The sequence below is a fragment of the Brassica napus genome, chromosome C1, assembly GCF_020379485.1.
Source record: "Brassica napus cultivar Da-Ae chromosome C1, Da-Ae, whole genome shotgun sequence".
Lineage (NCBI taxonomy): Eukaryota > Viridiplantae > Streptophyta > Magnoliopsida > Brassicales > Brassicaceae > Brassica > Brassica napus.
In genome coordinates, this window is record NC_063444.1 from 48,199,038 (window position 1) to 48,211,641 (window position 12,604).

Below are 12,604 nucleotides of genomic sequence, written 5' to 3' on the forward strand. Positions count from 1 at the left end.
ATGGTGAATGAAATAGCAAATGAATGAAAATGAAAAAGCTCCCACATCGGTTGTGAGAAGCAAAGTCAACTGATATATAGTTCACACACTTAGATTTAATTAGACGTCGGCTTCGGAGATGAGACGACTCCCCCACACATATGTTTAACATAAGAAGTCATATGTCAGAGGTTTATATTTTCGACTTATCTAGTTAAAGGCTGGTTGATAAACGATGTGGTTAAGGATATATCGTTAGCAAAACATTGTGATTATGGCTTTCAGTAAGTTGAAGACAGAAAGGAAGATTTTTACTCCTTGTAAAGCTTTTACCGCCAATATTTAGCTAATTAGACTTCTATGACTTATGATTTTTATTAACATGTAGATCCGAGTGAAGGTGAAGGGTCGTCGTCGTGTAGGGAGCTGGCGAGAGCGATTCTGAAGTTAGGAGATGGTGGAACCTGCGAAGGAGCATGAGTTGCAACGTGTATGAATATGTTGATGGATATGCAAATGGAGCTTGAAAGATCCAAGCTTGCCAAACGTAGAGCTGCTGCTGCTTCAGGTAAAGATATAAACTTTCTTGGTCTCTGTTAAGCAAATTGTGAATATGGTAAAGTTAAAGATTGAAACTTTATGTAAGCTTCCGAGGTTTCAGATTGTTGATTTGGAACCATGTCTTTGAGCATCTACTCTTGATTCTGTTTCTTAAGATTATATCACTTGTTCATCATATGATGATGAGTTGCTGAGAACTTGAATTGTGCTTTGTTGTTGTTGTTGTTGTATAGGTAAGAAGTTGTAGGGATTAGATTGTGGAGAAGCTATACTGTAGTAAAAAAGGAGCATTGGTTGGATCTGAGAGCTCATTCGGAATTGGAGAAACTGTTATTATTCTTACTCACTAGGTTTCATGCTAGAGCAATGTGTTTTTCTTCTGTTTCATTCTCTTCTTTAGGGTACGTTGGTAGCAAAGCAGATTGGTGAAAGAAACGCTTGTAGTAATCTGACAGACATATCACCATGTACTTTTGTAAAGTGTTAGCTAGGCCTGGGCAAAATAACCGGAACCGAAGAACCGAACCGAAACCGAACCGAAATATCCGAAACCGGAACCGGACCAATATCCTCAAATACCCGAACGGTTCCTATATTTTTATATCCGAAATAACCGAACCGAACCGGAACCAAACCGAGAACCGAACGAGTATCCGAATATATAAAAATATTAATTATATATACATATAACATCACTAAATATATATTTTTAATTTAAAATTCTATTAAAAGTATTTGAAAATAGTTGAGGATAACTAAATTATTATAAAGTATCCAAACTACCCGAAAGTATCCGAAACTATCCGGATAGTTTTATCCGAAATATCCAAAGTAATCCGAAATATCCAAAATTTTATCTAAATCATCCTAATTATTTGATATTTTACCTTAAATAACCGATATTTTACCTTAAATAACCAATATTTTATCCAAATTATCCAAACTACCCGAACTATCCGAACCCGAACCGGATCCAAATGAGAACCGAACTTTTTCCGGATATTTTTCGGTTCCTACATTTACTATCCAAACCGAACCGAACCCGAAACTATCCGAACCGAACCGAACCGAAAATAGGTCAAGTACTAAATGGATCCTCTAGCCCCTATCCGAACTACCCAAAACCCGAAATACCCGAACCGAACCGAACCGATACACGAAATGCCCAGGCCTAGTGTTAGCTCTGTTCTTTTGGTTAACGCTGCCGCAGCGGCCAGCGGCTGAAAAATACGAAGGAAATTAAATAATTAACGGCATCGTCTTCTTAGTTTCGATCGCTGGCTTTTCAGAAACGCCTGCGTACTTCCACTTTTCTGACGCTGGATTTAATGGCGTCAGAAATTTCATACAATTTTCAGATGCAGTATTCTTTTTTTTTGGGCAAACTACTTGATTGATATAAAATAAAGTTACACTCCAACAGGAGGGGTTACAGATAAACGAAAGGCGTTCTTTGCCAAAGAGTCTGCAACAACATTATCTGACCGGGAAACAAAGGAAAAAGAGATAGAGTCAAACCGACCACACAACACTCTAATATCAAACAGCACACTGTGAAGAAGAACTGTCGAGGAGGAGGAGTTGAGAAGGTTGACAAGAGACTTCGAATCAGAGAACACGTTCAACTGAAGGAAATCATGAGTGACTGCATCCTAAAGAGCAGCCTTTACCACTAGAGCTTCCGCCACTATGGGCATAGCTACATGAAGACGGTTGGAGGAGTAGTGTCTTATCACGTCACCAGCAGGGTCGACAAATGCCCATCCTTGTCCGCTATGTCCAGATATCGGGTCCCATGCTCCGTCAGTGAAGCAGGAGATACCCTTCAATTCCGGAGTAGGGAGTGCAGAGCGAGTACATCGGGGGGACGGGTGTTTAACCGCTTGAGAAACTTCTTCCCAAGCACGGGCATCATAGAGAACTTTACGGATCAGTTCAGCTTCGGACCAAGACTTATTCTCAAAGATCAGCCTGTTTCGGTTTTTCCATAGGTACCAATAAAGCCAAGGGTAAATAGGAGAGGATACCAGACCAGTAGGAGCAGGTCCGGCCCTGGGCTAAAGCCCATAAAACAAGGGTTTTAGGCGCCAAATATTATACATATTTTGGGGGCGCCAAAGTTTGCTTAAAAGTTGTCCTTAGGCTAGTGGTTGTTAACTTGTCCTCATGAATAACAAGTCAGGAGTTCGAAACTGACTTCTTATTCCATTTTATTTATAATAATACTTTTGTCCTTTTTGATGATAATACAACAAAATTTGATTTATTCATTAATATACAATACTAAAAGGGGAATAAGATCAATAGCTAGGGTGTCCACGTAGGCAATTAAAATCATCCAATAGAAAAGTTTTATACTGCCACGTCATTACCAATCATCTAAAAATCAAAGTGATATCAATCGTATCACTCCTAAACCCTAAAGACGCCGACCATCACTAGACTCTTCCATTCCCTTATCGTTTCATGTCTCTGTAAATCGACATGGCAGCTCGTACATATAGGAACGGTTAGTACTTAATCTAACAACTGCACATGTTATATTAAGTAGTGTGAGAATAAATAAATAATTTAATTAAACAAAACATAATTATTTATTTTTCTGTTTTAATAACAACTAACAAAAATTTATTTTCTTTACGTCTTTTTGTGTATTTCTTCCGATATTTGTTATTAGCTACAGAAACTATAACAATTAAAAACTCAAATGATCAATTCTTCATATTCCAAGTTTGTTTCTACATTCGATGCTGATAAATGATTTTTTTCAAAAAATAAAATTAAAAATTCATGAAATATTTGTTCATATTTTCTTCATTTAAAAAAAAATAATTTTAATAATATATAATAACATTTTATTAATTATTTTAAAATATAGTAAAAATAATATATTTAAAGGGCATATTTTTTAAGTACGCTTTAGGCGCCTGATAAGTCCGGACCGGCACTGAGTAGGAGGAAGATTGATCATTCTGGTGTTACTAATCAGGAGCTCTCTCATTGTCGAAACAGAGCCTGCATTAGGCTTGCACAGGTGATGTCTCGAGTTTTAACCCGATTATCTAACTGCAAGTGCACAGTAAAGTACGCAGTAGTAATGCGGGATCGAATCCACAGGGACCGATGATCACACGTAGAGTTGCAGACAAGTTAATAGCTACAGCGAATCAAGATATATTTTTGATGGTTCTTATTTAATTTTCTTAGGTGTCACAAAACATAAACAAGCATGTAAAAAGATGATTTAAACGATTTGAAAACTATTTTAAAACAAACGTTGGGCATTGGGAATTCTCAGGGATTTCTTTTTAATCAAGATACAATTAATGGAAGACACAGGGATATATTAAGAACCGTCTAGAACTCAAACACGATATTAGAATTAACCTACTTCCGTAGCGCTAATTCTCTATGTTATAGAAATCTCCACACTAACTTCCGCTGAGTTTCAATTTCTAAACAAGCATTAAGAACAGGTTCAATATGTTCACAAAGCGCAATAACATCAACTTCCGAGGGTTAAGGACACTTTGCTCATCTAAAGTATTTTCGGAAGTTCAAACAATCACTTTCGGTGCATCAAACAATCTGAAATCATGAACTAAGTGATCAATTCAGTTCAAGCAGTAAGAAATCCATTAGATGAAGAACCAAAACGTAATCCCTTAGTCTACACACGTTTTATGGATCAAAACATCAAGAAATCCCCTATGAGAACCCCTAAACCCAACTAGATGACTACTCACACATAACTAAGCAAGAACAAAACGATTTTGATGAAGAAAACATGATAAGATTGTATTAAAACAGAGTAAAGGTTCAGAAGATCTTCTCCAAATGGTTTTGAGATGAACTCCTTTACAAATCTTCACAAATCACACCAAAACAAGTACAAAACACTCAAATCTTCTCTCTAGAACTTGTAAATCTCCTCCTTGGTCGCCCCTGGTCTTTTCTGAGTCTCAAAGGTCGAGTTTTTTTCTGAATTATTGAGGGGAGTGGGTAAAAAGGAGTGAAAAGCTCGTTTGTGCGTGTGGAGCCCGTAGAGCCTTAGATCGGTCGATCCACATATACCGGATCGGTCGATCTAGTGCATGAAAGCATAAGATCGGTCGATTTACATTGACCGGATCGGTCGATCCCACGTCCTGTGCGATCAATACTTCATTCGGTCCATTGTTCGGTATATCTTGCTTCTGAATAAATCCCGAATGCGTTCTTTTCTTTCAAGCTATCTAGTAACCTGCATATTACACTTAAGAACACCAAAATGCATCAAATAGACCAAAACATTAATTAAAACCGACCATTTAATTGCTCCAAAACGAGTTTAAAACCGTTAAAAACACGGAATATCAACTCCCCCAGACTTGAATCTTTGCTTGTCCTCAAGTAAAGAGGATTAAAATTTGGGAGCTCACTAACCCTCAGTAGACCTTACCTTGTGATTTCGCTAACCACTTGAATCAGAGACTGTCAAGGCTTTCATTCCAAATCCATACCAAGACCTCGCAAACCTTCCCATATTTCAGACCTGCAAGTCTCAGTTTCAAGTAATCAACTCTTTACATTCATTAAAAAGGGCTTGACCTTTCCACCAAAGATATCTCCATCAGGTATAACGGGCTCGGTGTATGGGAGGCTGTTTTAGTGTTTAATTAGGTGAGGCTCAAGTGTTTGTGGGTATCAGCGATAACAAAAAAAAATGCAAAACATTATGCAAAATCGCTGGAGAGACCGAGTATATTGATAACCATGTTTTCGAACTGCTCAAGTCTCAAATGATCAAAACCCAACAAATCTCAAACTCTAACCCCAAATTTAAACAAAGCATCATCTCTAGTACATAAAATAAAAATAAAATGTCTAAATCAAATATACTGAATGAGATATAAACATGAACTCTTTTTTTTTTTTTTTTTTTTTTTTTTTTTTGGCAAAATTGCAATTCATCCTACAAATTGGCAATCTAGGTAACCCATGAGTATAATCATCACAAATAAACCATCCTAGATGCTATTCTATTTAGAATTCGTAGATTCCCCTAAATCCAAGCCTAGGGCGATTTTTGATTCTAAAATTAGAGAGTCATACCTGTGTCTTGATGAAAACTGATGGTAGAAATGGATAGAGCTTGAAAAACTAATGAGTTTAGCACCAAGAATTACAAAAATCGGTTGAGATATGATGAAAATCGATTTGCATGTTCTTTAGAGGTTTGAGAGAGTTTAAGAGGAGAGGAAGATGAAATTATGAGTGTTTTGATCTGATTTTCGCGAGTGGGATCTTTTGTGGGTGTTTTCCGGTTTAAATTGAGTGAAATCAAACCGGGCAAGACTTACCTGAGATCGACCGATCCGTACTCTTACGATCGACCGATCTTATGAACGGATCGACCGATCTGCGTATACCGGATCGACCGATCCCTTACCTGGATCGCCGTTCTGTTTCTTTCGGATCGATCTATGCCTGATCGTGATACATGCCTAAAAATCATCTAAAAACACAACCAAAAATCAATTCACACAAGAAAACATAATCACAAAAGAGAAAGAAAATCAAACCATGTGGGTTGCCTCCCAGTCAGCGCTTGTTTAAAGTCGCGAGCCTGACTATTTTGTTGTCCTTAGGCGAGATCGGGTTCCGTTAAAGGAATGTTGGTCCTTCTTCGGGTTTTGCATCTGTGAAGTAAGGTTTTAGCCTCTGCCCATTGACGGTGAATTTCCTCCCATTGTCTTCCAAGACAACAGCTCCATAAGGTCTAACCTCTGTGATAGTGAAAGGTCCGGACCAACGAGACTTAAGCTTTCCAGGAAATAGCTTGAGTCTAGAGTTGAACAGAAGGACTTTGTCTCCAGCAGCGAAGTCTCTCGGGATTATCTTTCTGTCATGCCATGCCTTAGTTCTTTCCTTGTAGATTTTGGTGTTCTCATAGGCGTTCAACCGAATCTCGTCCAGCTCGTTCAACTGAACCATCCTCCTTTCTGCTGCGGTTTTAATGTCGAAGTTCATCAACTTCGTTGCCCAAAAACCACTGTACTCCAATTCCACAGGTAGGTGACAAGACTTTCCATAGACCAGATTAAAAGGAGTGGTGCCCAAGGGAGTCTTGTAGGCGGTTCTATACGCCCATAAGGCGTCATCAAGCTTCACAGCCCAATCTTTCCTTGTTTTGCCTACAGCCTTCTCCAAAATCCCTTTGATTTCTCGGTTCGATATTTCAACCTGCCCACTTGTCTGAGGATGATAAGGTGTAGCTACCTTATGCTTTACTCCATGTTTCTTCAGCAGTTTATTGAACGTCTTGTTGATGAAGTGAGAGCCTCCATCACTAATAACCACTCTCGGGATCCCGAATCTTGGAAAAATGACTGTCTTGAACATTTTCTTGACAACACTAGAGTCATTTGTCTTGCTGGCTACTGCTTCCACCCACTTGGAGACATAATCAACCGCAACCAAGATGTACTCATTTCCATAAGAAGATGGGAAAGGGCCCATAAAATCAATTCCCCATACATCAAAAACTTCAACTTCAAGGATGAAATTTTGGGGCATCTCATTTCTCTTACTGATGTTACCCTTCCGCTGACATGCATCACACTTTGAGACAAACTCATGGGCGTCTCTGAAAAGTGTAGGCCACCAGTAACCAGCCTGCAGGACCTTAGAAACCGTCTTGAATGTTGCAAAATGGCCTGCGTATTCTGAGCTGTGGCAGTGGAAAAGAATCCCTTGCATCTCATTCTCCAGAACGCATCTCCTGAATAAACCATCTGAGCATCTCTTGTAGAGGAAGGGATCATCCCAGTAATAGTGGTTCACATCTCTCATGAACTTCTTCCTCTCATATCCCTTCAGGTTCGGTGGTTCAATTCCAGCACATAGGTAGTTTGCAAAGTCTGCAAACCATGGGAGATCATCCTGAATTTGTCTCATGGCACAGCAATCAGCCTGATCCAAATACTCATCCTCCAGCAAGGTGATCACATAGACATTCTCCTCGGGTAATGTATCATCCAGTGGTGTTTCAGCTTCCACTCTCATTCGGGAAAGATGATCTGCCACTCCATTTTCTGCTCCTCTCTTGTCTCTGATCTCAATATCAAACTCCTGTAGGAGTAAGATCCACCTTAAGAGTCTCGGTTTAGCATCTTTTTTCGTCATCAGGTACTTCAAGGCTGCATGATCTGTGTGCACAATTACTTTCGAGCCCACCAAATAGGACCTGAACTTCTCGAAAGCATAAACTACTGCCAGCAACTCCTTCTCAGTGGTAGCATACTTGATTTGAGCATCATCAAGCGTTCGGCTGGCATAATAGATCACATGGAGTTTCTTGTCTTTTCTCTGCCCCAAAACAGCTCCAATCGCGTAATCACTTGCGTCACACATTATTTCAAATGGCAAGTCCCAATCTGGTGGCTGCACAATGGGAGCACTGACTAGAGACTTCTTGAGAATCTGAAACGCAGCGAGGCAGTCAGCATCAAAAACAAACTTCGCTTCTTTGCACAGCAGACGGGTGAGTGGCCTCGCTATCATAGAGAAGTCTTTGATAAACCTCCTGTAGAAACCGGCATGTCCCAGAAAACTCCGAATATCCCTCACTGTCCTGGGAGGCTGTAGGCTGGTCATAACTTCAATCTTTGCTTTGTCAACCTCGATACCCTGCTCTGATATCCTGTGACCCAAAACAATGCCATCTTTCACCATGAAATGACACTTCTCCCAATTTAACACCAAGTTCTTCTCCTCACATCTTTCCAGCACCTTGCACAGATTAGCAAGGCAGTCGCTAAATGAAGAACCGTAGACTGAGAAATCGTCCATAAAAACCTCCATAATGTCCTCAATAAGATCAGTAAAGATCGACATCATGCATCTCTGGAAAGTGGCAGGAGCATTGCACAATCCGAAAGGCATTCTCCTGTAGGCAAAAGTACCGTATGGGCAGGTGAATGTTGTCTTCTCTTGGTCGTCTGGATGAATGGGTATCTGAAAGAACCCGGAGTAGCCATCGAGAAAACAGTAGTAGGGGTGGTTGGCTAGTCTTTCCAGCATCTGGTCAATGAAAGGAAGTGGGAAGTGGTCCTTCCTTGTGGCTGAGTTTAGCTTCCTGTAGTCAATGCACATCCTATGCCCTGTGACTGTTCTGGTAGGAATCAGCTCATCCTTCTCATTTGTGATGACAGTGATGCCACCCTTCTTAGGAACCACATGAACCGGGCTCACCCAAGTACTGTCTGAAATTGGGTAGATCACCCCTGCACTCAACAGCTTTAGAATCTCCTTTTTCACAACTTCCATCAGTTTGGGATTCAGTCTTCGCTGGTGCTCTATGGACGTCTTTGACTCATCCTCCAAGTGAATCTTGTGCATGCAAAGATCTGGAGAAATACCTGTAATATCATCCAAAGAGTACCCCAATGCTTTTCTATACTTTCGCAATTTTGAAAGAAGCAAAGCGGTCTCCACATTATTCAGGTTAGCACAAATAATAACAGGATATGTGGAATTCGGTCCCAAGAATGCATACCTCAGCCCAGCTGGGAGGGCTTTAAGTTCCACCTTTGGAGCATTCTCCTCACTCCAATCTGGTTGGGAGGATGACGGTTTGACGGTTTTATCGGTGCCTGAGTCTTCAAGGCTGACATAGGCGACATGCTTCTCAATCGGTGAGGCTGAATCCAAAATCTCAGAAAATCCAACCACTTCTTGGTTCATGAACCCGAACTCACTCTCCTTTTGGGTCAATGCGACTTGTAGAGGATCATCAGTGTGCAACTCTTCATCCATTTCCTCCACCAGTTCAGTCAATGTATCAACCCAGAAAGTCTGTCCATCAATAGTCGGATTTTTCAGCACCTTCTCCACATTGTATCTCATCGCCATGTCTCCTAGACGTAAGTCTATATGCCCATTCTGTACATCAATCATGGCTCCAGCAGTAGCTAAAAACGGTCTGCCCAAAATGAGAGGATCTTTAGGTTCCTCTTCCAGCTCCAGAACTACAAAATCGGTAAGCACGTATCCCTTTCCAACACCAACAGGGATGTTCTCTAGTACACCGACTGGTCTTCGCACTGATCGGTCAGCAAGGACCAAGGAGATCCTTGTAGGTTTGTAGTTCGTCATGCCTAGCCTCTCAGAGACAGAGAAAGGCATTAGGCTCACTCCTGAACCCAGATCGCAGAGACTCTTCTCAAAAGTAAGTGATCCAATGCGGCATGGTAGAACAAATGCTCCGGGATCTTCACGCTTTTTAGGCATGACATTTTGTAGAACTGCGCTACACTCCTCATTGAGCATCAACACACCCCGCTCTAGGCTCATCTTATCGGTAAGAATCTCCTTCATGTACCTTTTAAGAGAAGGTACCATCTTCACCGCTTCAACAAATGGCAATCTCACATGTAACTCCCCAACAAGGTTCTTTAGCTTCTCGTACTCACGTTCTTTGATCTTCTGCCTTGGTCTGGATGGGTATGGAGCCTTAGGAACATAAGCAGGAGGCGCCACATACACCTCTTCAGGTTCAGAGGAATTTGGCTTCGTCGACACGGGATCGGTCGATCCAGATGGACCGGATCGGTCGATCTCCTTCCCCTTGGATCGGTCGATCTGTTCTTGAGATCGGTCGATCTCTTTCTCTTTCGATTCCTCAATCGTTTTTCCACTCCTAAGTGTTATAGCATTCACAAACTCCTTGGGATTCGTCTCTGACTTCCCTGGTAGAAATCCAGGTGCTGTTCTGCTGCTGGAGGCGGTTTGAGCAACTTGCTTTTCCAAAACTTTCAAATGGGTGTTCAAAGCTTCGAACTTCCCATTAAGCTCTCCATACATGTTATCCACCTTGGTGTTTATCTCTGCAGTGCTATTCTTCTGACCTTCTAGCACCATTTGCAGCATCTTCTTAATTTCGTTATCCTGAGAAGGCTGTGACGAAGAGGCATTTCCTTGATTCTGATAGTTGTTGTACTGCTGCCTTTGCTGAAATCCTGAGTTGCCCGAGTTGTTCCCCTGATATTGATTTCTGTTCTGAAATCCTTGGTTGAACACACTCTGGTTCTGATTCTGGTTCTGCCTGTTTCCTGCCTGAGGGTAGGACTGATGTTGTGGATTCTCCACATTGTTGCTCCGGTAAGACAGATTATTTTGCTGATTTTGATTCCACCCAAGGTTCTGATTGTAGCCTCTGTTGTAGTTTCCTTGACCACCAATGTAGTTCACATCAGCCTGCATATCACTTGAATCATCACCAACAGCTTCTTGTGAGGAACGATAGCCTTGCTCCTCCACAAATTTCACAGATTTCTGATCTCTCTTGAGAAGCATCTCAATCTTGGCATTCAACTCATCTATCTTCTTGGATTCATAACCAACACCCTTCTGGCTGGTATCAAACCTTGACTTGCGGTTTGCTTTGCTGGATGACAGGTTGTTCAACAAGGTGTAAGCTTCTTCAACAGTCTTGGTCATGAAATCACCATTACTTGCTGTGTCCATGGCATCTTGACTCTCTTCATGAACTCCATTATAGAAAATGTTCAGCAAACTCACATCAGTGTAGCCATGGTGAGGGCAGTCCTGTGTGTACTCCTTGAAACGCTCCCAAGCCTCATGAAAGCTTTCTGAATCAAGTTGCTGAAAGCTTCCAATTCTGCTTCTCAGATATGTGGACCTTGACTTGGTGAAGAAATGCTGTAGAAAAGCAGCTCTTGTCTCTTCCCATGTAGTAAGAGATCCTGGAGGGATGGACTTTAACCATCTGATAGCTTTATCAGCTAAGGAAAACGGGAACAACCTGCATTTCAAAGCGCCTTGAGGAACTCCATTATGTCTGCTGGTGTCACAGACTCGCTCAAAATGCTCCAAGTGATACATCGGGTCCTCAGACGGGTTTCCATGAAACGGATTTTTCTCCACCAAATTAATGAGACCAGTCTTGATCTCAAAGTCTCTTCTCTCAATGGGAGGTGGGCGAATCCCAGAACGATCGGCATAGAATGCATCTGGTGTATCATAATGTGCAAGCGTCATCCTAGGCATGCCATAGTCTCCAGCCTGTTGTCTTGCAGCTACACCAGCCTGCTGATTATCACCAGCATTGTTGCCTTCTCGTTCATTTACAGGAATTGGATTTTGCGGGTTGTCCTGAAATTGGTCTTCTTGGTGTTCAGCCATTTCAACCTCTTCAGCGGACTCAAGTCTTTTCTTTTTCACTTGTCTCTCTAGGCGGCCGAGCTCTAACTCCAAAGGTATTAAATTCGATGATCCTTTGCTTCTAGTATGAAATCCGCTCATTCACCTGAAAACACAAACAGAAAGAGAAAGACAGAAACATTAGACAAAATAAAGAAAATGCTATAGTCTTAAACTGATCATTAACTCTAGGGTGACCAAATGGTCCCCGGCAACGGCGCCAAAAACTTGATGTCTCGAGTTTTAACCCGATTATCTAACTGCAAGTGCACAGTAAAGTACGCAGTAGTAATGCGGGATCGAATCCACAGGGACCGATGATCACACGTAGAGTTGCAGACAAGTTAATAGCTACAGCGAATCAAGATATATTTTTGATGGTTTTTATTTAATTTTCTTAGGTGTCACAAAACATAAACAAGCATGTAAAAAGATGATTTAAACGATTTGAAAACTATTTTAAAACAAACGTTGGGCATTGGGAATTCTCAGGGATTTCTTTTTAATCAAGATACAATTAATGGAAGACACAGGGATATATTAAGAACCGTCTAGAACTCAAACACGATATTAGAATTAACCTACTTCCGTAGCGCTAATTCTCTATGTTATAGAAATCTCCACACTAACTTCCGCTGAGTTTCAATTTCTAAACAAGCATTAAGAACAGGTTCAATATGTTCACAAAGCGCAATAACATCAACTTCCGAGGGTTAAGGACACTTTGCTCATCTAAAGTATTTTCGGAAGTTCAAACAATCACTTTCGGTGCATCAAACAATCTGAAATCATGAACTAAGTGATCAATTCAGTTCAAGCAGTAAGAAATCCATTAGATGAAGAACCAAAACGTAATCCC

At 40.9% G+C, this 12,604-nt stretch overlaps 1 long non-coding RNA gene and 1 other non-coding gene across 2 annotated transcripts; both read left to right on the forward strand.

The window, feature by feature from the left end:
* The first annotated feature begins 348 nt into the window (after positions 1–348).
* On the forward strand, positions 349–1,006 carry LOC125580355. The gene is made up of 2 exons (XR_007318097.1): positions 349–547; positions 774–1,006. It is a non-coding gene; the product is annotated as an uncharacterized LOC125580355 (long non-coding RNA).
* Positions 1,007–11,110: 10,104 nt separating this feature from the next.
* On the forward strand, positions 11,111–11,217 carry LOC125581107. Its single transcript, XR_007318818.1, has one exon. It is a non-coding gene; the product is annotated as a small nucleolar RNA R71 (small nucleolar RNA).
* The last annotated feature ends 1,387 nt before the right edge of the window (positions 11,218–12,604 follow it).